The 26,864-nt window shown below is 41.1% G+C and overlaps 1 protein-coding gene and 1 long non-coding RNA gene across 2 annotated transcripts in view; one reads left to right on the plus strand and one right to left on the minus strand.

Moving 5' to 3' along the window:
* LOC117490179 overlaps window positions 1–26,864 on the plus strand; it is a 39,373-nt gene that overhangs the window by 12,227 nt on the left and 282 nt on the right. Inside the window, exon 2 of the long non-coding RNA XR_004556659.1 lies at window positions 26,461–26,501. This is a non-coding gene — a long non-coding RNA (uncharacterized LOC117490179). The remainder of the gene's footprint in view (window positions 1–26,460; window positions 26,502–26,864) is intronic.
* Window positions 1–26,864, minus strand: part of LOC117490176 (reticulon-4 receptor-like 1) — an 82,460-nt gene that overhangs the window by 5,045 nt on the left and 50,551 nt on the right. The gene's annotated exons all lie outside the window — the stretch shown is intronic.

Genomic DNA, 26,864 nt, shown 5'->3' on the forward strand with positions numbered 1-26,864 from the left:
ATAAAGACCACCGTGATGTTTTACAAAAACCTTGGAAATCCCGAATACCAAGCGTCCCCTTCAACACCACACACAACAAAGGAGCAGAGTGTGTGTGGGTCTTTGTTTATTGTTTCAACTGTGCGGGAGTATGATTGTCACATTTTTATTCATGAGTTCCTTGGACCAATCTTGATGATCACACCCACACCCACACACCCACACACCCACACACGCACACACACACACACACACACACACACACACACACACACACACACACACCCTCATCGACAGCATCCTATCTACCGCTACACAGTGTTATATCCTTTGGTTATCCTCTAAAGGCGACAGAAAATCGATGTTTCTCCTGCTTACAAGTGAACACGCATCTCACCTGTAATACATTCCCACAATAAGGGGAAGTGAGAAGGAGGGAAAGAGGGAGAGGGAGGTGCAGGATGAAGGGGAATCATCTGCAGCATGCCTGTGAAGTGGATATTACTTTTTGTTTTTTGATCCCTCTCGTCTCACTTGTATCTTTGATTAGATTGTTTTCCCCCCGCGTTGGATCACTCCAGTGTTTGATGTATTATATGGCCAGAGGGGTAAAAAAAAAAAAAAAAAGGGTAGAGGGTGGAGGCATGCTGATCCAGGGAGCAACTTCCAGACGGAGAGAGTGACGATTCAATATGAACACCATGTGCTGTGTCCAGCCTCGTGTGGTTGTGTGTGTGTGTGTGTGTGTGTGTGTGTGTGTGTAAGTGGCAGGGACAGATGTGATGGACAGATGTCAGTTTGTGCAGGACACCGCCGGTCCGCTCTGTAAAGAACAACATGTTCTGAAATGTCAGCAGAGGACGGAGCAGTATTACCAGTGTATAGTCCACTTGTGTCTGTATGGCTCTGTACATTTGTGCAACCACGTACACACCGGTGCGTATGTGTTTGTCTCCTTGTGTGTGTGTGGCATTTATCTGGAACATATGAGAGCAGTGTCTGTTGTTTGACAAGGCTGACCTTTTCATCAAAAACACAGCTGCCGTCGTGATTGCCCATCTTCTGTCCTGTTGTACCAACAGCAAATCAATAGTGCACTCTTTGTAAATACTGTATGAATGGATGAATATTTAACATTTATAAATATAGATGGTTTAGCAGCAACAACTTAATTATTTGTGGATTTTAGCATGTTTTTACTATTTAATCATGAATAATCATCATCACTGATCATCATTTTATGAAACAACTTTTTTTATGACGTGTGACTAAAACAATACATCATTTTCTTATCACTTATTCAAACCTTGATTGCAACCTTTAATTATATTAGACTTGGTAATCGGTAGATGTAAGGTGGATTTGTGTTTATCTGTTTGCCTTTTAAATATCTATTAAAGTATTTGTTCCTTTTTGTACAGCTATGGTTGCAGACTTTCTGTCCACCTTCTACACTTGCATACATTGATCAAATAATACACAAACCTACAATAAACAAAGTTAAGATGAATTTAACTGAAAGCACTTTCGATTTTACTATTGCGATAATATAATTGTTGTTAATCTTTTGTGTGATATCTGATTCAGAAACACCTCTTATCTATTGGAGGAAGGTTGAATAATAAACATTAAACAATGATAAATTCACATTTATTATTGATGCTTATGCTGAAGGGCTCTTTATGAACGTGTATTATTGTATATGCGCTCGTGTCTCACTCCCTCCTCTTTAACTGTTATCTGTTTCACACTGATTCTTCTCCCAGCTTTGATTGGTCTAAAGGTTATAAGCTGTAACATACTGTACAACATGTAATCAGTCCCTCGGGTAATCAAAATTATTTTTATCTCCGTTTTTTCCCTGCCCCTTCTCTCCTCTGCTTTATCTGAGCCATCTTTGTTGCCCTTTTGCTTCATGCTCCTCTGCCTCCTTCCTCCACATCTCTATCTTCCTGTGTTGCTCAGCCCCGCCTAATGTATCTGTTCATTAGCTAAAAGGCTACTTCTCTGTATGTGAGTGTGTTGACATGTGTACATATGTGCATTTCTGTATCTGTGACTTTGTGTTCTTTCTCGTTTGTTCCTAACTGAGAATCACTTTTTGGCTCTCGACTGAAGTCTATTTCTTAAAGTATCTTGTATTAACCTTTTGTCTCCATTTTTTATTATATTGAGCTTTTAGATTTTATTGTCAAAATTGTGACATTCGCCACTCGTGCATATATTTTTACTTCAAATATAAGCTTGACTTACACTAGGGCAGGGGTCGGCAACCTTTCTGATATGAAGTGCCATTCAACATTTCTTTTTTTATCAGCGTGCCGACGATCATGAATTATCAACGGGGGGGTGAAGAGCTCGACGAAAACACTCGTGAAAAGTGATGTTTAAAACTCAGTTAATGGGGCTCATTCACTGGCGCTTCCACAAACAACAACCAACATAATTGTTAGATTCAAATGAAGTAGCCTACATTATTCAAGTTTACATTAACTTTGGATAATAACACGGGAGAAATGGGCGGAAGCGCTCTCTTTTCCTCTCTCCCCCTCTCTCTCTCTCCTGACAGCCTGTCAGTATCTCATGCAGCTCACTGATCCAGTAATGAGTGACAGTGAAGAATAAATATATTTATAACTAGTTCCAGAGGTAGATAAAATAGCTAAGTGTGTTAGGTCTAACTCTTGTGTGTTCTGCTCCGCTCACCGGTCCGTCACAGCGGGTGGAGCTGCAGGATTTCTGCTTCACACACGTTGCAAACCGCTATTTTATTGTCATTTTCGGACACCTTAAAATACTGCCAGACTGGTGAAGCCATTTTGGCGAGCTTGTTTTTCCGCACACAGAGAAAAGTGTCATGTATTTTACGTCTCGCGATCGGCCTTTTTAGAGAGCACCGATCGATCGGCAGAGAGTGAGTATCGGCCGATATCGATCGCCACGCAAAAACTGCGGCATTTTTACAGCTCCTTATGGGTACTGCAATTTGTGAAGTGCTTTCCTCTGTGGTGAAACTATCAGCACTGCATTACGGAGGAAAGCGGCAGAAAGTCGCCTGGAGTTAAAGAGAGCGGGGCTGCGTTGCGTGCATGGCTTCCTTCTGCAGGTAACGGGGAGACGCGCTCTGGCGGCGGTCTCGTTCAGGATCCGAAAATACAATTTAAATATTTTGCACACTTATTCCACTTATTCCTAGTGTGCCACTGGTTACAGTGCCGCGTGCCAGGGGTTGCCGACCCCTGCACTAGGGTTTCATAAATGAGACAATTTTCTTTGCTTAAGCCTCAACTGCTTTACAAAGTACAATTTAGATGTTCTCAGCTGTTAGTGTAAGTTTAAATTTAGTAAACGCAGCAAGGGGGTGTCCCCACTGGCCCCATTATCTTTTTGTACATTCAAATTGTCTTCAGTCTGGCTGACACATACATCTAATAGTGCTTCCAGCGTTAGTTTGCATTTCCAATTGCTTTGCCGTTGCCTTTTGTTTACCCCTGCAGTCTCTAATGTTTTTCTTTTTTATTATTTTCATCATCATTGCTTTTTATCTGACTTTCTTCTCGCTCCGCATTGCCTCTTTGATTTTTTGCAATTATATCCTCCATTTTTTTGTTTTGCTTTCCATAGTGCATTATAGTGGGTACTCTGAATAGTTGTGCATGTTTACATTTGAACCCTTTTGATGGAAATGTGCACAGATGTGGGTGTTTAGATGGCTGTAGAGATGGAAGTGATGACAGAAATGTACTGACTGCCATATGGATGTGACATGGGGGCAGCAAATCTCCCACCATCATCCAGTCACTCAAACATTTTATTCATCTATTGCCTAGTTAAAAGGAAATCATCTGGATTGACTTGGAGGTCTGCTTTTGATAGCAAGGCGGAAAACGAGAAATGAGTTTTAAAGTTCATGGTGTGAATATTATAAGTAAAGGAAGTGTATATATTGTATTTCTCTCTACAACAGTTAGGAACCATCTCCAATTCTGTGCTGGAATCTGATTTCAGCCCTGCTGCACTGGCGCAGTCTGCAATACTTGAATAGACAACTAATTGCAGATCAGCAATTAGCTTGAGGCGTTAAGCTGGCGTTAAGCCAAGATGTAGACCTGTAAGTTACATAAAAATCACCCGTAGTTCTTCATAACGCATTTCCCCGAGTACTCCGGTAAATAGGGAAATGAATCAGGAGGAGTTGTAATAAAAGTGATTTGTGCCTGCCGTGAATCTCTGGTGAAGGGGAGTAATGTTTCAAAGCTCATTTGATACCTAATACCTTCTTAAGATTGAAATATTTTACAGGATTTTGTCAGGCATGGCTCTCAGAACAAAGATTAATAGAAGTATGTGGGCTGCAGCTGAATTGTCTTAGGTGCTAAATCATTTGCAAATGTGATTACTCGAACAGGGGAAGAGCGAAAAAGGCAGCAATCAAACAAAAATAAATACTGTCTAAGCTCATATTTATATGAGATACCTGAACAATAACTCCAGACATTCACAGTAAACTCAGTCATGTTGCAGTTACATAATATCACTACACGTGATATTAAGATTCAAACCTGTTTGCTGTTACAAGTGAAAAGTCTGCTGGGAATCGGTGCTAATGTTAGAAAGCTGGGTTAAAGCTTTGACTTTTTGAGCAAAATACAAATTTAATAGCAATATTGGTCCTCCCAAATGTTATCCTATATGAAAAACACATCAGCAGAATACTTTTAGTTTATAATACCTTATACAAAAGCGTGAAAAATATGTCCTGTATGGACACTGTAGGGGTGTCACCTAAATGTATCTAACACACTTTATGGCATGTTACGTAATATTTACTTTAGAACGTGATACTGTCTTTTACGCCACACAGATGAAGGTGGTTCGCTGATCGTATTCCAGCTTGATTGGATCATAATTAAACTGCTGTCGATGTCCTTTTGTCCTCCGGGGCTGGTATACAAACGCAGCTTCTACCTTACACCAGTAATTGTCCATTTCAGCAAGTGATGCCTTTTTAATGACAACTCTCCCTCTCATTGTCTCCTTCTCTCTCTGCCTCTGCGTTTGTTCCCTGCTGGTTGTTTGTCTGAATTCTATTCTAGATATTTGTCGAAAGCTTCATCAAGCACAGCCAGGGTTCAATTACAATAGCCATCTCCCTCCTCTGTCTTCCTCGTATCACTCCACGCCAGTCGTAAAGTGAACACAAACACACACATACACAGAGAAAATAAAAATAAACCCCAGCACACACACATTCTGCTTGTCATGCCATCATCACCGAATTGCCTCAACTGCAACTTGGCATCTGGGGGAGACACCTGCCACTCATTCTGGCAAACACAGGGAGAAGGTAACAGAGCAGGGAATGTGAGAGGGGGAGGGAAAAGGAGAGGAGGGGATCCAGAGAGGAGAGGAATGGGCAATATCTTACTTAAAGGGAATGAGGAGCTCCTAAAACATGAAAGCCAAGACTAGGCAAGAGAGGCACAGCATGGCGTTGTGGGAGGAAGTGAGCGCAGCGAGTGAGACTGAGCTAAAAGAGGAAGATGGGGGTGACAGGGATCTACTGCGAAGCGTAGACCATTTATATAGTTAGCTGTGGAAATGTCTGTCTGCTCTGCACAGAACACAACTGTGACTTCTAACGAATCGCTAACTAATTCTATGACCTTCTGTGACGCGAGTCAGATAAACAATCACAAACTGATTAACACAAATGAATACTCAACTTGCAGAAAAACTTGCAAAGTTACACTGAAACACTCTCTTGTGCACCCAGGTGCGCGCACACATGCACGCAGGCCGCAGGCGCACACACCCACATACAGAGACAGATAATCAAAACAAATTAAACAGCAGTGGAAGGATTAAACCACAAAAAAGCTGGTGGAAAAACTGAGTAAGAAAGGAGAAAACACAAAAGTGGAATTTTATAAAAATGAGGAGGAAGAGAGAAGGGGTTTGGGAGGGACGACGGCTAGCTCAGACACTCAGATGCGGCTGCTCTCTTGTTGGTGGTTGATTTAGCTTAGCATAATCCCAAAGATCATTTAGCGTTGCTCATTGAAATGGTGATAAATCTCTGGCTGAGTTAATGAGAGATTTAAATAGCGTCATTGCCTCAAAGACACAGCTGAAATATCTGTACACTATATAATCCTCCCCTCTCATGTAATATAGTACATAACCATTACATCCATCTTCATATTGCAGACAAATCAGGTCAATATTGCCGGCTGCGCACCATTGATCCTCTGTGGCCTAGGAATTACTATTTTGTAGCCTTGTAAATTTATTTTATTTAAAGCCCTACTTTTACGACCCAAAAACTAGAACAATTCAAATTAAGCTGACAGAAAACTCCCAGGCCGAGTACGGGTAACATCTTTAAAGTTGGGGTAAAGATGCAATTAAGACAGAATACGAAAGCCCCAATAAGAATATATTCATCCCAATTCATTAATAATCTTTTAAATGTAATCTTGTCATTAGTGCACATGCACATTTAGTCTTTTTTTATTTTGTATAATAATAGGAACCTGCAGACTCTTTAACCTCAGTATCCCCATCACAGTGGTGTCAGCCTTTAACCAGCAGTGAAGCAAAGTGCTAAAAGTTGAAAGAAAAGTCGATGTTCATTATCATGAAGCACCCTAAGTGGTCCCAGTGCACCCAAATCTGAGCGGACTTGCTTAAAAAGCTGGATCTTTTTTAAAGGTATCTAGGAATCGTACAATTAGCACCAGCCCTGTTTGGTCTATTCTTCCCGCCTGGTCTTGTTCTCTGTTGCAGTCCAGCTTTCCGACATCTGTTCAGCACTCAACATACTGGCCCAGTAAAAATAAATGTTAAGGGCGGAGGCAGATGCACACACTTTTGAGCAACCAAGAGAGAAAATGCAAAAATAACCTCTACCCTCTTTGCATGCAGTAATTGGGTCATTTGAAAGGCTAAGCTTATCTCAACACTAATCAAGCTCTAATTATACTCAGAAAAACTTTGCCCACTCCTCCCTCCCATATACACACACTCTGCACATGAATAATCAGATGATGCAGGTCACAGCTTTCCCTATTTAACTCCTGCCTATTAGCGGAGGAAAGATGTGAGCGAGAGTACAGTTGTGCTGCCTGCTGCGCTCTGTTTCGTCCTGCTTCACTGAAACCACGCTGACAAACACAGGCCGACAGGGTGACATGTGTCAATGGGAAACAGGGGCGATGTTCTGACTTCAATGAGGAGGTGCGGCACCTCCTCCTCAGACATGGAACCCTAATGCATTCAGGCACACCAGGACACAGGAAGCTGAGACCCACACAATCCTTGCTTGGCACAGAAACAGAATGTACACATTATTTTGATCATGAAATAACTCAAAAACATTGCTTATTTCTGAAATACTGAGAGGTTGATGATGATTATATGCTAATTTGTGCCACTTTTCTCTCACTTTGCATTCCTAGACATATTATCTGAGTCTTGAGCTACTCATATTAAAAGTGAACCTTGTTTTTTGTAAAATAATGTGATTAGAGTCCTCATAAAACAGTAAACACTACTTACCCAATACCTTGGGTGTGTGGTAACATAACAGTCTATAAAATCTGAAAGTTGTTTCTTTGACGTCACCCATAGGTTTCTGAGAAGTCATTGTGAAGCTCAAAGTGTGGAGCCTCGGCCATTTTAGCAGTAACACCGTTACATCGACCCAAGACAGCACCCACCTGTGACTCAAAGGGGCTAAACCCCTGAGAGTGCTTAACTTGAACTGATAATGTAATTGAAATGAGCTATAACATTTTTTGTTCATTCGTAAAGTTGGGCATTTTAACATAGGGGTCTATGGAGATTGATCCTATTTGCTGCCATATAATGACCTGCATTTCCACAAAGGCTTCAGTGCTGCTTGGCAGGGGAACACAGTCTGTGTGTAAGTATTTCATGGATAACAATGAGCATACTATTCCAAACAATAACACACAAGTTTTCAAGCATAAATGCAGATGCAACGTGACACTCATACACACACACACACTAACACACACTATGTGCACCCCCATTGGAGCTAATTCACAGGGATGTTACAGCTGACTGACCCCGATCTGGCAGAAGGCATCTGTGTCTGCCGAGATGGTGTGTATGAGTGTCAGTTTTAACATCTGTGGAGTGTGTGAATGAGCGTGCACTCACACTCTCTCCACAGCAGATGTAGTCGAGGTGCTGGTTGCCCCCCTGTGTCTTGCGCTGACTGGATCTGGAACGTTTTTTGGCAGAAGCCCTCAGTGGAGAGCGAGGAGAAATGAGCCTGTCCAACCGGCCAATGAGAAGTGCAGCATGGGGTCCGAGTGGGCTCTTCTCTTAAAAGCTGTTAGGCCAATTTCCCCAGCATGAGGAAAATATATTTTCCTGTTATTGTGACTACATTATTCCCTGCTCTCTCCTCTACACTGCAGGTATGAATCACCCTTTGTCACCCTCCCCCGCTCTCCTCCCTGTTGTTCGTTTAGTTTCCCATCTGTCTCTATTACAAACACTGCTAAAAGTACATCAGGACTTATTATTGCATGAATCTTTCACGGCGATGACTGTCTGCGCTCCCGCACCTTGTTTTCACAGTCGTTGTTTTTGAGGCTCTCGGAGCGAGAAATTTCCGTCATGCTCTCGGATTACACTTGTAAATCAAACGCAGAGTGATTTAAGAAAAGAGAGCAGGAAGGAGGCAGAAGGCGAACAAGACGAAGTGTTACAAATCCAAATCTCCAGAATGACAAGTGAAGTGAGCGATCTCAGCACAGTGACATGTCCAAGAGATCATCCGTCAACGGGCTGTTTTGTTGGATCACACGCTGTTGCAGCACACTTGCCTTTGCCTGGGCCTTTTGCAGGCAGGCATGGGCCATCTTTCAGTCTGATTGGCCAAAACAAGCGGGGGAGATGGGCATCAAGTCCCTCATTAAACAGGCTCCCCATAGAGAATCATTTTAAGGACTATAGAACTGTCAGAGCTTGATGCGATCAGTTTCGTTCCAAAATGAGTTATCCAGCAGCTGACAAATGTGAAACCTCCAGCAACAAAAAGATGAATGACTTGAAGTCACGACTGCATATACAGTATAGTGTGCTGGAATGAAATTGCCTGATCAACCCCTTCTATCTAAATCCAGAGTGTCACACTGAAATGTTTCAAATGGCTTACAGCTGACTGCCGTTTTAAGCGTTCTCACAACACCATTAGCATGATATTAGTGGAGCAAAGTGCTACACTTTCCCCTGTCCAGCTCGCTTTTGACTTTTTGACGTTTTTCACACTGTGGCGCTGGAGGAAAATACACTCAGGTGGAATGACAATAAAATAGTGGAGGGAAGACATCCGTCAGGAAATATGAGAAGGGCAGTGAAAGGGAGAGGAGGGATGTATGACAGGCGAACAGGCGGCGTCACAGCTCTGCTCCATCAGCGAAAGAGAGATGAATGAAGCGAGAAGAGCATGTCGGTTAAACTCCCTCAATCAGTCATCAGAGCGGGCTAATCTGAAGGTTGCTGGTTAAACTCCCGCACCTGTCATAGTGTTAGGTTCCTGTGAAGGTTAGAATCATCTGGAAATATCTCGTCCGGCTCTTCTTCTGTTGTCTAATTTGTTACACTGTATTTCCTCTGTGGCTCCTGCTCTGTTTATTTCCTAACTACCTTTTTGGTTTTGATCATGAACCTGTTTGCGTTCCAATTTTCGAGGTCTTGTTTTTCTATTTAAATATAAACTCCCCGAGATGTTGATAGGTACACGTCCTGCATCTCTTGACACATTAAAATAACAAAGGATGCAGTAAACTCACCATTGATTTGTGTAGCGGATGCACCCTATTTACTCCCTGATAATAGGAGGCTCCAGATCCTATTTAGAGGTGTTTGTGTGTGCTTGTACATTTAATAACACCAGACAACTTTACTGCTTATTTATTTTTCTGCAGCTACAACAGCTGATCTTATCAGATTGCGTCCTACCTCTTTTAAAATGACCTTATTTGAAAACGGTCTTAGTTTCATGCCGGAGAGATTTTTGACATTGGTTAAATGTTTTGAAAATACACTTATCATATTTGGGATTTACATTTTCAGATACTTCTTCAACAAATGAATTATATTAGATCCAACCTCAACATAACCTTAATTTCACTAAAATGCTCACCTGTGGGTCTCAAGGACTCACTGCATTGAGAACCTATTAGCATCACTGCACTCCACTGAATATATCGCTCTCGCCTGTATGATTTAAGAGTGGCTTTGAAAAGTTTGCAGCTTCAATGGCAGCTTTTCAGCTTGCCTTCACAGCAGGTACAATGGATTCCAGTGATGACTCAGTCCCAGCATAATAATTTCTCAACACATTCACTGAAGCCTTTGAAACCACTCCTGCAATACAACCGTCTTCTCTTCTCTTGAGCTTCATGCTCTCTGTCCTCACTTTGACATTCAATCTCTGCCTGTGTTTTATTGGTGATCTGAGAGGATAGAAGACGGATACAAAAAAGTCAAAAGACGGCACACTGGCATTATGTGTTTGTAAATCTGATATTTCTAAAAATAAACCAACTTAAGATTCACTCTATAAATACCTTCTGTGGTGCAAGAGGGAATAAGAGAAGAGAAGAACAACAGTAGTGCTGTATACATTAGACACTGTTTCTGTAGGATAAATATAGGTTTGCATAAAAAGCTTTCAGAGCAAGGTTCTTAATTTAAAGGGACCTATCATGCAAAATGCACTTTTGTATGTCTTTTATACATGAATATGTGTCCCCGGTGTTCCAGGGAACTCACCAAGTGTCAGAAAACACAACCCTCTCTCTTTTCCTCCATACCCAAATCTCTAAAAACGGGGCTGCAACGGATCTGATGCAGACTGATCCAGATTTGAACATTTCTCTGACGTCAGGACTGAGGAGCTCCGCCTATATGGCCAACTCTCCACCTATCAGGGGAATGAGAGGTTGCCGTGGCATGGTAACAGCATGGTAACAGCATGGTAACAGCATGGTAACATGACGCTCGTAACTCGGCCCCCTCCTTTGCAGGGGGGCGTGGTCAGCTGCAGCGCATGCAAAGACAGGGTGGAGGAGAGCGAAATGAGGCATGGCTAAAATGCATGATCTGTTTGGTATTTTAAAAAACAAAACGTATAAATATACCTTATATAGGTATGGCCCTACAATATATTATTCAAACATAGCATGATATGTCCACTTTAATTATCTCTAAAATGTAGAGTGTAATGCTAAAATCACTCTCTACATCTTAAACAGTGGATAGGCCAAATACAATGGAGTGGTACGAATGTGTTGAGCCTAAAATGGCAAAATAGCAAAGTTTGTGACTTGAACTACAATTAAAAAATCTTTGTATTTAAGGGAATGTTTTATTCTCTGTGTCCACACCACATACAATCCATTCTAAATGTAGGTATGACTTGAAATACACAAGGGTCAGGATTTGTAATGTTGAGCGTGCCTTTTGATATTCCGTTCCTCATTTAATTTGAACAAGATTCAAGTGGAAAGCTGTTTGTTTGCTTTGTTGAAACATCAAAATGGCTGCAACCTAGAAATAATATGGCATGGCATCAGTTTTGATGATTCAGGCTATGTTAAAGATACATTCAGCCACTATAATTCAATAACTCCATTCCTGTATTTTTCATATTTGTTCTTTCCTCTGTTCCTTGACCTCCACTTCCTTTTATTTTATTCTTTAGTGTCTTTTCATCCTAATTTTCTCTGGTTTCCTGCTTCCCTCAGTTTTTTGTACTTTTTCTGTTGATTGCAGTACCTTTCAGTTCATTGCCACTATTTGTTTTATAGGGAGTTTAAATGAAAACAACTCACATAGAGGTCTGTGGATTATCCAGTCTAACTGGGACACGTTTCTTTTTGTAACACATGTCACTGTTGAGGTTTTCAGATGTCGATTCTCGGTGCTTTGAACATCACAATGTGAAATTCGATTCACCTCTAGTTTCCAGGTGTTGACAGTTTCCAGAGTTGGATATATGTAAGCATTGGCATTTCAATCTAAAAGCTGCATTGTGATAAACCCACAAGGGGCAAATGAGAAAATATTTGGTTTAAACAACTCTTTAAGGTGGAGGGTTTGGTTCATGTCAGGGTCAGATACACACGTTCCAATTTATCCCGCAAATTGAACAAGCTAAACTCAAAAAGAATTCCTTGAACTTTTTTTTTATTTTAGGCTTCTTTTTATTCCACGAGTAATCTTTTTTTCACACGCTCAAGGACAAGCATTATTCGTCAAAATACATCTTGGCAATTCGTGATTTGGAATTGAAACATTTGATTCCAGGCAGAGTGACTCCGCTCTCTCCCCTCACCCGAGGCGAATAAAGACCCACAGTGCAGTGTGTCCCTGACATTTTCCAGCATGGGGGCCACAACACTCGTCACAATTCCATTAATGTTTAGATTTTCTTCCTCAAGGCCACACACAAACACACCTACAATCACACACACGTTTGAGGACCCATTGGAAAAACACAGAAAGCTGAAAATCATTCATTCACAGGCACACTCTTCCCTAACACTTGCCGTGACGTGCAAACACACACTTCTTTATACTGTATCTAAATGCCATAAAGCATGCATGAACACACACACTTTTGCTTCCACAAAGGTGTACTACTTGGACAGTTTCACAAACACACACCCCCCCCACGGACACACACATTGTACTTCACACAGAAAACCTCACAGAGCAGCTTGGAAATGAATTATGAATGCATATCTTCGACTCCACCCTCCTTCCAGACTCACAAAGTCTGTCCACTCGATCCACCTCCACCTTGGCTACATAATCCTCTCAATTTCTCACACTCTTTCTACCACCTTTCTCTGACCCCTTTCCCTCCTCAATTCCTTCTCTTCATCATGCTTCTTCCTGCCCGACTCCCAAATTAGTTTTAGTTTCTGAATGAAGATTGACTCATGCAGGGTGGATCTGAATTCTGATGCTTTCTTTGCAAAGTGGAGCACTAAAGCATTTTTCCCAAGTTGGGGTAATGTAATGTGTGCACGTGTTTGTGTGTGAGAACAGTATGCACTGTGCTGCTGCACCAAGACGTCAATCAAATCTGAATTTTATGATTGCAAATGAACCAAAACAGCTGTGCATGTAATCGGCTATATTGGCGTTCAAAATGAGTGATCACAGAGAGAGTTGGAAGCGGTGTCATCATATTTGAAAGCATTTGTTTGCTTGTCCAAACTAATAAGAGAGGCCTGAATTGTTATATTTTAACACGCGTTAATCTGTGTGTGTGCGTTTGCGCGTGTGTTTGCTGGTTGACATTTTCGCTGCAACTAACAGAAGGCTGGTAGAAAACGCCAGTAACACAAGTCTGTGTGTTTGTGTGTCCTTGTACATCTTACAAATAGTACTTTCTAATGCCAGCTTATGGCAGCCCTGAAGAAATCAGAAACACACACACACACACACACACACACACACACACACACTCACACTCACACTCACACTCACACTCACACTCACACTCACACACATACGCACACGCACACACAAACACACAGTGTGTTATAGTTGTTCTCTACTGCAGGGTTCAGCATGACAGTAAAATGTCTTGCAAAGAGGTAAACCGTATGCCAGTACCTCTCCCACGCCGTAGACACACACACACAGACACACACACTCTCTCTCAACCATCCTTCTCTCGCTCTCGTTCTTTATCTCTCTGTTTGTCTGTCTCTCCTTCAATTAAAGCCCATATGCTAGAAGGCCGTGAGCTCTCCATGTGCCTCTTTGAAGTGAAGTAGATTAAAAAAAACAACGTTTGGAATACCATAAATGAGCATTTCTCAGAGCTGAGAGTAAGGCTACACACATTCAAATATACACAAATTCCCAGAAATGCATTTATTAACATGCAAATTCTAACTGTATCGCAGACATGTATGTGTACAGAAAAACAAGATTTCAACTATGACATGAATATATTCATCAGTGTGTGTCTAAATACATAAATGCGCACATATAAATGCGCAGTCAGCATATTCATATTTGATTCAGTATTCCCTGTGACCTCTGCATGTTTCAGAAATGTACAGTATGACGCATGAGCTGAGAGATGGGTGGAAAAAATACTAAAAGCAGAACGTCCTCTCAAAAAATGTTATGCTGCATTCAGGAACAAGCATTCCCTACTGAATGTAGAGCAGGGTTGGGAAATTGGATTTTGAAGTAATTTGGTTCACGTCTTTAACTCCATAGATTTCTCTGCTCCACGTATTCACTGCACAGGGATTTGTTACCTGAGGTGCAGTGCATTATCTGTCTCTCTGCTTGGCCTAACAAAACATACAGCGATTACACTTTGACTCTGCAAATGCGTATAACACTACGGAGAGAGAGACATACACACACATACACACTGTCGCACGTACAGGTGCACACATGCTGTGTTCATCCGGTATTTACAACCCGTCCCATAAGGCCTTGGGATAGCCCTCGCAATTTTTAACAACTACGTAATTAACGGGAATGTTTCTCACTGGGGTGGATGATACCAACCACATATACACACTAACAAGTGCACACACATCAACACAGATATTGAGAAAGATGTGAAATGCATTTTGGATTAATTGAAATTGTTTTGTTTTTTTAAATAATAACGTTACTCGTTTTAAGGATAATAAAACTTTTCTGAATTAGTTTGCTGTTGCTATGCCTGTCTACAATGGAAGATATACCACACCAGATTACACAAACGTTTGAATCAATGTTTGTTTGATTTTCACACAGAAGTTAACTAAATAGGCTTACATTGTGTATCCAACAACAGTTGATTTGATCAGTTGTAACTCAGTAATTTCCTGCTAACTCTTACTTGTAACGTAACGTCCACACGGTTCCGTCGCGTGCTTCAACGGAGACGCTTCCCATTCACTTTGAATGGGGTGACGTCAAGCTTTCCCGAACTGCATTGTTGTTCCGTCGCGTGGCTTTGCCTCCGTTGCTCGCTTCGAAAGTTGAGAAAAGTTCAACTTTTCAAGCGTCGACGGAAGCACCAGCCAATCAAATCATATGCCAGTACAAGCGCTAGCCAATCAAACCGCGTGCATGTGGGTCCGGGGCGGGAGATTAATGTGATTGGTTGTTGGTCGCGCACCAGACACGCCCACCGGCAAGCTTCAACGCGACGGAACCGTGTGGACGTACCGTAACGGTGGTTGGTTATTGTGTATGACCTGCTGCAGAGCAACAGTATGTAGTAAAATGCATTGTTCTTGTATTACAGAGTAGAGATAGTAATCTACAGGAGTACAGTATTATTATTAACGGTATGCTCCAGTTTTACATGACAAAGGATTTGAGGATGAATCCCTTTGGTGAGAACAACTAATAGAAATGATGGCCAAAACGTTGAAACCAGAAGAATCTGTGAACAAGAATTCTCCTTTCTAACCTGCTGCTTGGTGGAAAAAAGTCAAAAAGATGACAAAGAACAGACCTGAAATGTTAGACTAAACTGCCACAAAGAAAACCTTTTGCTCCTCTAAGCCCCTGCACCGCCAAATTCAAGAGCAACTTTTCTGTCTCCAGGGAACAAAGTCTGACGGCACTTCAGGAGCAGAGAGGGCAGTTTTTTCTCATGTTCTTCAATAAACTATTTGTTTGTTGGGTTTTAGTGGTGCCTAGTTTTATGGCCTTTTAAGGGAGACATTTGAGAGTGACAAAAGTTGAGTAGGGAGCAGTGTGAAATGACTAGTGTCTGCGTGGGTGTGCAGTGTGCATGTTTCACGTGTCCAAATGTATGTAGGCGTGTGTCAGCCATCCTCGCATCCAGTTCTGTGTCCATGTAATCAACTGCGCCCACCTGTCAGCTCAGGTGTAATAGGGACCCTAATTGGACTGTGAGAATGAATAATGCATGCCACAATAGAAAGCAATCCAGAATGAGAGGATTTAGGAAACTTTGGTGCATACAGTATATTCAAACTGACACTGCAGAGCACTGAATCACACCCGCCTGTTGACAGGACTTACTTCTCCTCGCTGACTACATTTACATGCAGGCCAGAAACCAGATTCTGTGAGAAATTCAGTCACGAGAAATCAGATAACGTGTTCACTCAAGTGGTCTCATTACTGCAAAAGACAAAGCTTTCATGTGTTTAACGTGTCAATTAATAGATGTCTTCCCTATCAATCTACCAGTTTCTGTGTTGGTCAGGTTTAATTATCATTTAACCTGCTAAAAAAACCTCTTTACTTGATGTCTAAAAAAATATTATTTTGACTTAATGTGGCCTTGACACTTAAAAGTTGTGATGTTTTTGCATATTTTGTACAAGAAAACATTTGCTATCTCATTTTAAGATGTCATGTATTTTTGGCAGGTTATTTTGAAGATATTAATTCAATAATTTCATTTCTTTCATGAAAAATATGCTCTCAATGTCTTAAAAGGTATTAATAACAAATGTTGTGTAGGTGAGGTGTAGACATTATTTCATTGGCCAATGCAGTGTTCATTTACACCTACAGATAGCATAATGTCTTCCATTAAACCAACACTGCATATGTCTAACACCTGTTCTCTAGTGTAAGGTTATACATCTGTGAAATGTAGATTCTTGCCATAATGTAAGAGGTATATTATGATCTTTATATGTATTTATATATTTGTATGTGCTTGCTCTTTAAAATGACTTTAGCACTTAGCTCTCCATCAACAGCTAGTCAGGTTTCTAAAGCAACATTATCACCAACCCTCTCTTCTGACCTTCTGAAGCAGTTTTATGGCGACTACACAGCAGCAAAATGTTTACTGAGCAGCTCCACACTTTGTTAACATGAATGTCATCTTTACAAAGATACTGCATATTAAGTCAGGTTGAAGATTGGAAAACCAAATCTGCTAAACGTGCTATGTGCTGCCATCAAACACTTTGCATCCAAACTCTGCGTAGCAAAATACTGAAAGGAAGTTTTGGAAAAAGCAGACACAGAAATAATATGTCTAATTTTTGAAAAATGTAAGCGGCAATCGGAGTATACAATGATAATCATGAAAATGTCAAAGTTCCTGCAATCATAGTGTTCATGTATATGTCACTCTTCTAACACTCAGTTATAAAGTGCTGTACAGTTTGGCAAGAACAGGCTTGTCAAGTAAAATGATTTCTACTGTAGCGAGTTTTTTCTGTACTCCATGTTGAGTTGGAATGTCGTTTGTTCTTGTATGCTATTTCTCTTTGAGATTGTGTGTGTGTGTGTGTGTGTGTGTGTGTGTGTGTGTGTGTGTGTGTGTGTGTGTGTGTGTGTGTGTGTGTGTGTGTGTGTGTGTGTGTGTGTGTGTGTGTGTGTGTGTGTGTGTGTGTGTGTGTGTGTGTGTGTGTGTGTGTGTGTGTGTGTGTGTGTGTGTGTGTGTGTGGTTGTGTGTGTGTGTGTGTGTGTGTGTGTGTGTGTGTGTGTGTGTGTGTGTGTGTGTGTGTGTGTGGGTGTTGTGTGTGTGTGTGTGTGTGTGTGTGTGTGTGTGTGTGTGTGTGTGTGTGTGTGTGTGTGTTGAAGGAAGTGCACAGCGCTACACTTTACTGTAAGCAGTAACGCTGCTCTTATGGAGATCCTAAAATACTGCACAGTGGGTTTTCTGCCTAGAGACAGATACAGACACACGGAGAGATTGAGTAAGAGAGCAGAGATGAAAGCGAGAGAACAGCACAGCATTAGGAGAGTAGGGCTGAATGAATAATAGGCAATCTATAATGGATGGCAAGTTGACCAAGTTCTTTCTCTCTCTGTCTTTCTCTCTCTCTCTTTTGTTTCCTCCTCCCTCCTCTCTCACTATGACACCATGTCACTGCTCTGAGGCACATGTTCTGGAAGAAGAAGACGACTGCCATCCTCCCCTGAGCCTCTTAGCTGCTTTTGGAAAAGAGCCGCTTTACTTCATGGGCTTCTCAAATCTCCTGGAGCAGTCTCTCACTTCTACTTTCTCCAAAAAGTCAGATTTAGGGGACAAGGAGATGTGAAAAGGGAGAGAGGAAGGAGGAACAATTAAGGACATGGATATTTTAGCAAGAATGTAAAACAGGAAACTGTGTAAATGGGTAGAGACATTCAGGGGTGCAACCTTTGGCACCTGTTTGTTCTTTTGCACTTAACACAAAGCAGTGCCATTTATCTAACAACAAAATTGATAAATTGATGCATTTCTGCAGCGTTCATTAAATAGGTGAAAGCTTTAACACAGTTGTAAAAATCATTTGTTATTGCCTGCACTCTTTGTAATGATGAAACCTCTCTAATATGCAGAAAGAGACACTTAGTGAGGTGAGGCAGGTTTGAATTGATGTTTTTGACATCTTTTTCTACATTTGATTTCTTTATTTTATCATTGCCAGACGTAAACATTTGCACCTGTTACAAGAAAGCTTCGCTGCTTGATTTCCATGCTAGGCAACAAGCAGGATGTAGAAATGTTTGGCTCTGTGTTGTTTAGTCTATAACAGCTGTGTATGTTGTCCATAAGCTCCTAAGCTGCCTTCCCTACTGCGCCACTCCCAGTGTTGCACAGACCTCCCGTTGTGTTACTCTGATAAGTTTATTGTACACATCAAAACCGAGCACCGAGCATATTACAACATGGAGAGAGCTGGAAATAATGGGCAGGGAAACATGTACGGCTTCTCCGCGCTTTGTGTGTGGGTATTTAAGACGAAATCCACCTTGTTGTTGAGACAATGACGGGAAAGAGGCTGGCAGCGTTCATTCAAGAGGTGGAAAAGGATCATTGTTTCTAGAGAAGATGTGTTGCTTGTTATTGGATTTGAATGCCATATTTGAACAAAGATGCACCGTCTAGTAGATGCCAAAACAGAAGGCATAGGCGGCGAAGATGAGAAGAGATTAGATAAAGATGACGACGAGAAAAGCACGTGGGAAAACATAGTTTAAGAGAAACAACAGCTGAGGTAATTTATTTTTCCACAACCACTCCTCCCTGTTGGTGTAAGAAGAGTCAGCTGGGATCCAAACACTCGGCCCCCATTGGACACGCTCAATTGTTCCATCACTCCATCTCTGTCTAAAGCATTTTGAGTTTTTACAGCTCACACTCTCAATCTGTAGTCTGAACTGCATCATTTTACAGTGAGAAGCAAAGATAGTAAACTGTTATTGCATTATTTTTTATTGCTACTTTAGTGTCCTCCATCCATCGTTTAGCTGTTAACATCATCAATAGTCTCTCTCTGAGTACAGCAGAAGCCTGCGAGGACATCAGCTGAAACATTTAACACATCTCTCCTTCAATCCACAAGGCAGGCGGCAGCATGTTAGCAGCATTAAGCGAAACTCCAAACATTGTTGATGTTGTCTCAGCTGTGTCGAGCGCACAACCCATCGCTAATTGGCGTGCCTCAAAGTTTACGAGGTCAAAACTTGATTTAAAATGATTTTGACTTTGTTTTCCAATTACTGAGACCAGGAAGCTGCAACTAACACACAATAACACCCATTTGATGGTACATCCAAGCTTGATGTGATCCAGCGAAGGCACACACAGTCTTTAGTGAAATGTAAATAAATATTTTAGACACATCTGCAGATTGTTGCCGGATAACAAATTAATTGGTTATTAGTTTGTTTTTCACTTGTATTTTGAAACAACTGAAATTCATTGATTTTGTTCTCATGCCAAACAATATGGAAATAATATTTTTAGCAAATAAACAAATCATTTGCACGATAGATCTTTCGGGTGACTGACGGGTTGTTTTGCAATCCGTTTAGAGATGTTACGTTATTTCCGAATCCCTGGCCTCCAGATATTTTGTTTAATATTTTGGTACGCCCACTACTATCCCTGCACAGCCTTATATGGGAAAATCCCTTAAAAAAATGCAGCTAGATCCCCTAATTAACTCGTATTCTAGTATTCTTCTGATGTCTGAAGGTCTCCTCAAGCGACGCAATCCCATGCAGGAGGGGAATCTAAAAAGATGACCTTTGGTGACCCACGTGAGCTTCAGAGAGTCAGCAGAGACAAAACGGCCCCACAGAGTTTTATAAAATAAAACTCAAGCAGAAACATGCCCATTCACAAACAGAAACACAAATATTAACGAACACTAGATCATTCTCCTTTTAGTTACTACTCATACTGTAAGTCTGCTTTAGTTGGCACCAGAAGTGGAGCACACAGCAGGATGTTGGGCAGAAGCAGCAGTATATTCCTACATAAAGTGTAAGATCCAAACGTACAATTAACGGCACAAGAGTCTATACCCACATATATACGTGGTGTGTGTGGGTGGTGTGGGTGTGTGTGTGTGTGGTGTGTGTGTGTGTGTGTGTGTGTGTGTGTGTGTGTGTGTGTGTGTGTGTGTGTGTGTGTGTGTGTGTGTGTGTGTGTGTGTGTGTGTGTGTGTGTGTGTGTGTGTGTGTGGTGTGTGTGTGTGTGTGTGTGTGTGTGTTGTGTGTGTGTGTGTGTGTGTGTGTGTGTGTGTGTGTGTGTGTGTGTGTGTGTGTGTGTGTGTGTGTGTGTGTCGTGTGTGTGTGTGTGTGTGTGTGTGTGTGTGTGTGTGTGTGTGTGTGTGGGTGTGTGTGTGTGTGTGTGTGTGTGTGTGTGTGTGTGTGTGTGTGGACGCACTTCTGTTTGACTGACAGCTGAGGTAATTATAGTTCCACAGTGGCAGTAACCCCCGCGCAACCTCTCTGGCTGAGTCTTCGCACCCCGGCTGTGATGAACCCCAGCACGGAGGCTAATGCCAAAACGTACGCTTCCCCTTGCTGAAAATAAACCCACTAAATGACCGCGAGGGAAGAGACGGACAGAGAGAGGAAGAGGAGGGAGAAAGGGGAGATACACACAAGGATGAAGGCGCACAACTGGGTCCAGAGTGAGCAGATAAACCACGATGGAAAAAGTGATCAAAAAAGATAACCAGGAAGAATTATTCAGGACAGGGTAAAGTGGAGGGAGGGGAAGAGTGAGGGGAGGGGAGAGAAGTGGTGGTGGGTAAGGGTGACAACGATGTGCTGCTAACAGGCACAGGACCAAAATAAACTGAGCAGAGGTGAGAGACGAAACCATTTTTGATTGAGTGTGAGGACGGAGAAAGAAGAGTTGAGAGAGAGAGAGGGAGGCTGAGGAGAGGGAGAAGTAAGTGTTGTATGAGAGCAGGGAGAGTGTGGTGCAAAACAATTGGCAAGGAAATGAGAGGCCGAGCAGACAAGAGTTAGCAACTAGTTGGTGAACATAGTGGAGCCAGAAATGTACCTCAGGAGTTGGTAGTGGTGGACGTAAACACAACCTCAAATCCATTTTGATGTGGCTGTGTTTTCGCGATATAAATGTATACATTGATAATGTGTCAAAGTTGTGTTGACAGCTTGCTTGCTGCTCAGACCCTATGGCTAAAAAAAAAATCGATGGATACAGGTTGTAGGACTCTAGTAGCCCTAAGATCTTAATGTTTAATTCAGAAAGGAACATCTTCAGCACGGTATAAACAAGTCTCATGAGCTGTAACAAACGTACTTATCTATAATGTAAAGAATAACAGAGGCTTGTCTGATAACCCAACCGAGGAAACTTTCAATCTAATAAATCTATTGTTTCTGAAATGATTCAGCAAAACTTGAGGTGAATTGTTTTTTTTTTATTAAAGGGCTAACGTGGGTAGTATTCAACTGGGACCCTATTTCCAATGTTTTCTGTCTAAGCAACTATTATGACAATGTTTGTAAAAAAAACAGCCTGCATCGCAATTGGGGCAAATGCAAGCTGTGATTGTACGTCCACTAAAAGTGTATTTTTGTGTCCGACAGAATCACGGAAGGATACCTATAGAGAAATAAAAAATATCTTTACCTTTCACTATATTCATACTGTTTGTTTTTGTGTTTCTAAGGCTCACTCGAGGACAATTCCTTATCATAAATCTAGCGATGGATTCACAACGTAGAAGGCGCTGTTATAATCAACTCTTTCATTGATAATCTTTTAGATATCACTAAGCTACATTTCTCTGCCCTAACACAACAAACTCTGACAACACTGGCACTCGTCTTTCAACATTTCACTCACATTTCTACCATTTTCTTCCGGCAACAAGTCACATGACACAAAAACAAGCATCAGGAAAAACGTCATATAAAACATTTATATATATTTTATTTTTCTCTGTAGGGTATTTTTAATCTCTCTCGCTCTCTCTCTCTCTCTCTCTCCCTCCATTACTCTGTGTTCCTGGTCTTCACAAGTTTGATGAAATATTCATACTTCCCTGACGTAGCCTTGCTCTTTTCCCCTCCCTTCTCTCCACCTCTTTCCCTCCGTCTGGCATTAAAATAGAAAATCACTGTTATCTTCTCTCTCTCCTCATCATGGACCCATCTGTGCATCACCTCCTCTTCCATCATCCTTTCTACCTTCATCTCATTCCACCTCTCTCTGAAGTCTGTTGTCTCTCTCCTGTCTTGTTGTTTTAAGTCCAGCTATGTGAAAGTCATCTGTAATCTGCAGGTTCAATCTGTGCTATCATTGTGCTGGAAATGTTAATGTATAGGGTGGCAGACCAGGTATTATATAAGTTAATGTGATGTACAGCGTCAGTAACGGAACAGCTCAGAGGACCTGATGTACAGCAGAGTGAAACATGCTCAGCTAAGCCTCCTGGGACTCCAGTGATAAATGATAAGTGGGAGAAATTCAATAGAGCAACTTATCTGGGGGTAGAAATAATTCATCATTTCACATTTGGTATGTTTCTCTGTTCGAGTTCTGTAGGTACTCTTTATGGCTCAAAATGAATATAAGTCACGATTCAGCGGAGGCACGTGCCTCTAGCATTCTTGCAGTGACATATCAAGGTCACATTTTCAAATGATGTTTTGGTGTGGGCTTACGATCGTACACAGTTGAATCCTGTTTGCTTTGGTTTCTGCTCAGTCTCCATTTATTTTATGCTGTGTCTGTAACTTTTGCTAAGCAGGGAGGCCTGTTATGAAACGGTACTGGTTTTCAAAGTAGAAAATATTAAGAGAGCGCATACCTCTGCCACAGTCCTTTGAACAGTTTTAAATTGACATTTTTACATGCAGATACATAGTTATTAACAGAGATACATGCTCTAGATTTATATCATTATATTAAGAAATTATTTTTAAAAATCCCTATCAAACAATGTGACCATGTGACATGTTTTTGATTACAACTTTAAAAATCACCATGAGGGAAATGTGCTGACCTTTTGTATGTATTGCATCAAAGAATTAGAGTTAAATAAGAAGACTGATACAAATCTAATGTCCGTAAATAAAGGTAGATTTAGTTGACAAATGATGGGAGCCATCATACAGTAATACATCAATGATAGATTCTCATATAAAAGGTTTAAAACACAACCAGTTAAAGCTAAACAAATGTAAACAGGACCGATCTGAGGTAGTGGAAACTGCAGAATCCTTAATTGGCTCTGAGAGGCTGTTTACCAACGAGCAGCGATCTGATTGGACTAAAACCCCCTACAGAGATATTTTGACTGCAGTGACAACACCTGTACTTTTTTTGCAATCTTTTCTGTTCTAAATATCTTAAGTTCTGTTTAATTCACATGGCATTAAGAAGAAAATGATAGCTCAACGACATCTTTGTTCAACAACAACCCCTTTTGTCAGATAAGTTGAGCGTTGCGACATAGAGCCACGTGTCTTTCTACCTCTTGCTGTAGTTGCTTGTTTTGTCCTTTGGCGCACCATACTGCACATGTTAAAGTCACACATGACAACTATGACTTGTCATCAACAACGACCCACAGTGCTTCATGAGGCATCTGTGCTGTAGATGCATTGCCACTGCTTTATTACTGCGACAAACTAAAACTACTGCTGAACAATGACAATGATTATTTGAATCAGTCAAAAAACTTGAGTGTTTTAAGGTAGAGGAGTAGTTTTATGATGTATGTGCGGCAGTATTTTTTTGGCAGAGGGAATAATGTTGCAGGCCAATCGACATCAACAGATGATGTCGATAACCAATCAACGAGGAACAAGTCGTAACTAGAAATGTTCTCTATCAAGTCGTCACAGTACAGAGCTGTGACACTAGCACCTTTTATACTTCACACAACTGCAGACGTGTTTGATTCTGAACTATATTACCAGAAGAGGAGGAAAGAGTTACTGTGCTCCAGCTGGGAGGAAGTAAATATCATTCCTTGAAAAAGACATTTCATGCCTTAATGTACTTTTTGTGTACTTTAGTTTTTTATGTTTTTTCTAGCGATTGCAATTCCACCAAAATACATTATTATTATTATTATTATTGTGAAATGGTCTGAGTAACTAAGTAATGTCTTGAGTTGTGCGTTTTCTGTGCTGAGGGATAGCATCACATTTAAAATGTTATGGCTTGTAGGAAATGAGATGGAATGAACAAGATGACTAACATGATGACATGATGGACCCGATGCACACAGCCTCCATCTCCGCTTCACATAATTACTTCGGGGAATAGAGTGCAGATATGACTCCATTTCAATCATTTACATTCAATAACGTCACATTGGAGTGTTTGGGTGAAAAGAGGAGAGACATTAGTCTGTGTGTGTGTATGCATGAGCATTTGCGCACACACCTTGCATCTCCACAAGTGTCTGACATAGAGATACTGCAGCCTTGTCTCAGTCTGACACAGAGCCCGCACGACAACACTCTCTGAGCCAATCACAACCTCCAGTTAGGAAGCCAGACCAATCAAGGAAGAGGTAGAATATGAGGTGGAGGGGAAACAACTTAAGAGGAAGCAAGAAACAAAGAGAGAAAGAGAGGGGTTTGCACTCCTAAAGATATGAGGCTTAGAGCTAACAAAACATCTTCAAGTTCTCTCATTGAAACATAATAATTGAAATGCAAATAAAAAACGTTACCCACAATTTATCCCCAATAAAAAGGGATAATAATGATTTCCTGTCAGTTCCATTCTGCTAACTCCATCTTGTAATTGGCTCTCTTCATGTTGACTGTTTGTATTGAACGGTCTGCAATTGTTACTTCCTCGTCTGTTCTGGGGTTTTAGATGTGTGCATGTGCAATATAATGTGTAAATAAACCATTAGCACTGCAGAGTTTTCACATTTAGATTCACGGTGCAGAACAGCAGACATTTCACGTTCCCCCCCGACATATACATGTATTGATTTATTGATATGAAGCCAGAGGTTCAGCATAGCACACGCTGTTGAGGAGATGTTTGTCTCTTTACACGTGTGACTTAAAATAACATGAAGGTGTCTGTATCTGTCTCACACACACACACACACACACACACACACACACACACACACACACACACACACACACACACACACACACACACACACACACACACACACACACACACACACACACACACACACACACACACACACACACACACACACACACACACACACACACACGCAGTGAGGCAGAACTGCTGACAGCAGTCTCTGGATTATCTCTGAGCTTCTCCATCCTTCTTTATGATTCACACAACCATTGCTGTCTCTCTCCGTCCATTTCTCCATCCTCTTTGTCTCCCCTTCTCATTTTGCACCCGACCTCACATAATAATGTTTATTTACATGGCGCGTGTGTGTGTGTGTCTAGGTTCTGTATGTGTGATGTACAGAGGATTGGACTTTCACCCAGCTAGTAAATCTACTTTCTGAGTACTTATCACACCTTCAGATTGATTTTAACCCCTCTATACTGTATATACAACCATACTTGTGAGAAGCCATATATATGCACATAATTATATATGAAATAAAAACAAAAAGAGATGTTCTTAAATTAGAAAAAGCAATCATCTGTTTTTCATGACTTGACTTGGAGTGAGTGAGCGAGTATGATGGGATTCGTCACCCATGAAGTGGCAGCACGGCTGAAGTATGTGTGTCATTGCCATTACTGTCAGGTGCATTAGTCACTCTGTTTACTAGAGGCTGCCCTGGAAAAAGCTTAACCACTGCAACCAGTGGTTAATGAGGTGTGTTCAGTGCACCAGCAACTCTAACTATTATCTAGCATGCAGGGGAACAAAGCCACAGGAGGATATTGATTATCTATTTGACATGCTGCTGAAGCCACAAGGGCAGAATGGGACCAGGATGAAGGGAAACTATTTGAGCCTTTACATCTGGCATGAGCTTTGAAAACATTTTGTGTGAAAATCAGACAATAGAAAAGTGGATGCCCTTGGAAGATGATGGTTTCTTGTAATGATTAGTTTGAAGCAGGTTTGACTTTTATTCTGACAAGATTGGCCCAGTTCCCTGATAGTTATAACATCAAAGTAATGTCAGAGGTTGTATACGAGGGCGGTCTATTTTGAAAGATGCATGTATTGTGTAAGATGTAAGATTTTACACTGATGCCTCTTCTTCTGCTTGTTTTTCCATTTAGGAATTGCTACCACACATGGAGCTTTGTGGTACTACGAGCAGGTACTGAAGTCATTTACAACAACATTGATTATTTTCATTACCCATTCATCTTCAGATTATATTCTAAATTGATATATCTATTGTTTGCTCTATACAACGTAACAAAATTGTGAGGAGAATTTCTTTGATTGTCTCTTTTGCCAGTCCTAAACCCAAGATATTCAGTTTATTGATAAAAAAGCAGACATAAAAGCAGAAAATGTCCATACTAACAGCTATTTCGGACATCTTCTGACTATTTACATAGCTCTGCAAACCTGTCATATTTTTCTTCTAGAGTATTTCTAACAGGAATCTGCTCTTACAATATTTTTGGCTCAATATGTACTGTATACACCAACAACTACCACTCTCTCTGATCTA

This window comes from Trematomus bernacchii, unplaced genomic scaffold, assembly GCF_902827165.1.
Source record: "Trematomus bernacchii unplaced genomic scaffold, fTreBer1.1, whole genome shotgun sequence".
NCBI lineage: Eukaryota > Metazoa > Chordata > Actinopteri > Perciformes > Nototheniidae > Trematomus > Trematomus bernacchii.